Raw genomic sequence first — 5,000 nt, forward strand, 5'->3', positions numbered from 1 at the left:
GCGGTGTCTCATGCATATCTCTATTTCCACCTACCTCTCTCCCCAATCTTTCCAACACCTCAACACCTTCCCACCACCACCCCAACCACCCGCCCACCACACACAAACACACACACACACATACGCACACAGACACACACACACACACACACACACACACACACACACACCATCACACAAACAAGGGGATCTAAGTGCATTTCCTGGCCCTGTGAACTTACGCCTGAGGAAAGTGAACTGTGTGAGAGGGAGATACAGCTGGCGATGAGTGCTTCAATGGGTGTCGGATAACAACTCTGTACTGTTTGGACAACACAATGGTCGTTCAGAAGCGCTATATCAATGATACAGGACTTTATAGTTTCCCAGCTGGTTTCAAATAAGGCCACAGGCATATAACATTACTTTAAATCAGGACTGTGAATGAGCATGTGTCTGTTAAATCAACAAGCAAACATTGACATCATATCCTTGCACCAAACCCTTCATTGCTTCCTCTGTGTTATCTCTACACAGAGCCTCGTTCAGTGTTTTTACAACCAGAGAGAGAGACAGCTGCCACCATTTGAATCAGCTACTGTATCTCAAACATGTCTCTGTGTCGGTCACTCTGTCCTCCCTCCATGTCAGCCAGCTAAATGTCTCTCCATTGCATCTCCCTGTCTAATTGAATGGTAATTTGCATTTGCCCTTATCCCTGCTTCTTCCCTATACACACGCACACACACATGCACGCACGCACACGCAAGCACGCACGCACCACGCACGCACACACACACACACACACAGACAGACAGACAGACACACACACACACACACACACACACACACACACACACACACACACACACACACACACACACACACACACACACACACCTGAATGCTCCATGTTCTCATCCCTCCCCCCCCTACTATCCTCCTCATCTGCCCTGAGATATCATAGTGGAGGTCAATGGATGAATGACACACTTCTACTGTCCTTGTGTCCCTGTGAGCCTATAGCTCCTTGAGCTGCAGTGGTGTGTGAATTGGTTTGGACCTGGGCCAGCTCAATCTTTCAAACGCACGCATGAGCACACACACACACACACACACACACACAGACACACACACACACACAGACACACAGACACACACAGATACAAACCTCTGCAGGCTTATCAGTAGGGCCATGCCACTTCCTCGTCCATACATCAGCCACCGTAGCATCTCAGCACAGTGGAGTTTAAACACTCTCCCGTTTCACCCTCTCTCTCTCTCTCTCTCTCTCTCTCTCTCTCTCTCGCTCTCTCTCTCTCTATCTCTCTCTCTCTCTCTCTCTCTCTCTCTCTCTCTCTCTCTCTCTCTCTCTCTCTCTCTCTCTCTCTCTCTCCATAAAGAACCCCTCACTTCGTTCACCACAATAAATACTCCTAGTTTCCTACCTAATGGGTGCTGAAATGGATGGGTCGTTTTGTAAGATTCAAGTTTTATCTGTCCAATTTATCCAACATACGCCCCCGCCATACACACACACACACACACACACACACACACACACACACACACACACACACACACACACACACACATGCTCGCCCTACCAAGAGATGATGTCGATGATGAATCTCCTCAAGGTCCTGAAACAGACTTGCCTCCCTGTGGAAAATTGTGTAACGGCAAAAATATGCATCAGGACAATATTTCTTGCCTACGACCCATGCTTTGAACCTTGGAATGTGAAAATGACTGGCTTGGCCTCTACGAGGTAGGAGATGCATTTTAATGGCACGCATCATTAATCATCACAGGTTAGCTTGGGGGGCGAAGAGAGAGGGAAGGAGGTGATTAGTCACTGGTCTCTAGTGAGCGCAAGTGTTTTTCAATACTGGCCTTAATTTCCCAGGGACAAAAGAAGAAGGAAGAAGATATAAATATGCTGATGGTGTGGGATCCTTGTAAGCAGTAATGTTCTGTTCGCACTTTGTGAGACTTTTTTTTCACGTTTGAAGTGAGAGAAGCGATGACTGTGATAATGACTAAGAAATGTGGTTAGCAAAGTGTGCCTTTGTTTGTGTGTGTGTGTGTGTGTGTTTGTGTGTGTGTGTGTGTGTGTGTGTGCGTGCATTCGTGCATTCGTGCTTGCGTGAGATGTTGTTCGTGATGCTTTTGCAATGTAAACATTTGTTTGTTCATGCCAGTTGAATTGAATTGAGAGAGAGAGAGAGAGAGAGAGAGAGAGAGAGAGAGAGAGAGAGAGATGGATGTCGAACTGTATTGAACAGCGAGGGGTGGCTGAATTGGCAAGCAACACAATCCTTTGAAGATGAATGTCTGGTACTGTATCACACTGACTGAGACCTGATTCCACCATCTGCTGTTTAGTAAACATAAGCCTGAGAACGAGAATAAGTTTTACAAAACTATCTTTCCCCCATCCCTTTTTCCATCACTCTCTACACCCTGCTGTCTCTTCAACCGCCCTCAGTACACCAAGGCTTGTTGCTATGGAAAAAAAAAAAAAAAAAATAGTGGCCTTTATTTTACTTTTTCCATTGAACGCTAAGCATTTTTAAAAAACAGCCATCTTAATTGAAACAGCTAAATGCTATGAAGGGAAACAAATAATAATTGGGCAGAATTATGGGAAATTTGAGAGATAAATGTCCTCAGATTCTCTTCAAAACAAAATAATTGGTCTTTTTACCATGTGCTATTTTTTATTTTACAAGGCCTTTCAATCAACACTTGCCATTTAACAGGTAGGAACACACACACACGCACGCACGTACGCACGCACGCACGCACGCACACGCACACACACACACACACACACACACACACACACACACACTCTCTCTCTCTCCTATCGTTAAGAGCGTAGCTCCTTCACAGGCCCGTCAGTCCATTCAGTCTCTGGCCCATAAACTTACTTAATGAATTATTAAGCATGTGATGGTAAAAATTTAATGGCATCTCATGCCATTAATGTGTTTATCCCAGTGTTACGTCTCTGTCAGTGGAGGCTGGTGGTGGTGGAAATCGGAGGATGGGCGCATTTTAATGCAGGGAATGGAATGAGGAGTGGTATCAAATTATTGATTAGTCCATTATTTATGCATTATTATCGTAAACTTTGACAACCTCTTATATTGCCAACTTTTTCAGACTCTCAGTCAGTATTATAGTCCTCCATTAATTCGACCCAATGGAAAGTAATAACATCAAATGTTTCCTGCAGACAAAACTGTCTTGAAATAATACCTCCGGCAAGTTGAGTCATTGGTAAGAATTCCAATTGTTTATTCCCGAGAAACCGCCCAGGCGGACCAGGGGTAAACCAAATCTAAATGAATGCAGTTTTACATCCTGAACAAACTTACACTGTTTACAATTTACTTCTCAAATTGTTTCATTTAATAACCGGGTACATCCCTGCAGTTGTTTTGTTTTTTTATTCTTATTATTATTTTTTTTATTATTATTAGATGTTCCCTGCATCAATTTCAGAATTCCCAAAAGGCAATGCAATGTGGCATAAACATAACAGAGCCACCACGAGTTTCAAAATGATTTATTATAGTACAATTATTTCAGAAAAGAAGATGAATGGAGAGTTGTTGTTTTTTCTTTTTAAAGAGAAATAGAGTTGTCGTTTTAAAAATATGTATGTTAGTCCTTTTCAACATGATATCATTGTTAATATAATAGGCAGCCCCAGCCCCATCCCCAGCCCTAGCAGCCCTATCCCCAACCCCAGCCCTAGCAGCCCCATCCCCAGCCCTAGCAGCCCTACCCCCAGCCCTAGCAGCCCCATCCCCAGCCCTAGCAGCCCCACCCCCAGCCCCACCCCCAGCCCTAGCAGCCCCATCCCCAGCCCTAGCAGCCCCACCCCCAGCCCTAGCAGCCCCACCCCAAGCCCTAGCAGCCCCACCCCCAGCCCTAGCAGCCCCACCCCCAGCCCTAGCAGCCCCACCCCCAGCCCTAGCAGCCCCATCCCCATCCCCAGCCATTGCAGCCCTAGCCTCTGCCTCAGCCCAAGCCCCAGCACCAGCACCAGCCCCCATCCCCATCCTCAGCCCAAGCCCCAGCACCAGCACCAGCCCCCATCCCCAGCCCCATCCCCATCCCCAGCCCAAGCAGCCCCAGCCCCAGTCCCAGCCCTTGCAGCCGCAGCCTCTGCCTCAGTCCTAGATCTAGTCTCAGCCCCTAGCCCTCAACCCCAGCCTCAGCTTCAGCCCACCCTTCCTTTCCCCCTGTGTTTGCTCTTTGTATTTGTTTTTGTGTCTTATGAATTTGGCGCCTCATATCTTCTGACAGATCATAAATCACCTCCCGGAGGCTCTGGGTAGAAAACCCCACCGCTGCTTTCCTTGGTTCGCTTTGATTTCTGGACAGATTAAAAAAAGGGAGGATGTGAAATGAAAGATGCATGCTACTGTGCTGGGCTGTAAACCTCCAGTACCTCGGGTGGTTTAGTGGGAGCTGAGGGGAGAGCCTGCAGTGCATATTAAAAAACACTTTCTACTCCTCTCAAGGTTTAAGACTTGGCTTTTACGGTGTGATTTGGAGGTGTTGTGTACAGAGTGGTGGATTTGTGCCATGAAAGCCCACACACACACACACGCACACGCACACACACATGCACACACACACACACACATAGATGCTCCCCTTAGAGCTCCTTCCTTGGTCCAATACTGTTTTACCAGAGAGGAAACTATCTTGATTCCTGATGGAAACACCATTTCCACACTACATTTCCACAATACCTGTAATTACATGGAGGATGTTACATACTGTACGTTCAGAGTTGAATGGATCGATGTGAAGGTCTACTGCCAAGTGGCCTATGTGCTATTGAATTGAGTACCCTTGAAAGAGCATGGTTGAACGAGGGGAAGGTGTCAAATAGATATGTGCCAGGGAAGAGAAAGGGGAGTGAAAGAGTGAAATGAAAGTGTTGTTAAAGGTGGGCACAGTGTTAATTGGAGGACTGTTGAGAGGAGAGGGTGTCA

The 5,000-nt window shown here is 46.5% G+C and overlaps 1 protein-coding gene across 1 annotated transcript in view; it reads left to right on the forward strand.

Moving 5' to 3' along the window:
- astn2 (astrotactin 2) overlaps window positions 1–5,000 on the forward strand; it is a gene marked incomplete at both ends in the record, with an annotated part of 256,443 nt that overhangs the window by 122,619 nt on the left and 128,824 nt on the right.

Source organism: Argentina silus, assembly GCF_951799395.1.
Source record: "Argentina silus genome assembly, chromosome: 5".
In the NCBI taxonomy this organism is placed as follows: Eukaryota; Metazoa; Chordata; class Actinopteri; order Argentiniformes; family Argentinidae; genus Argentina; species Argentina silus.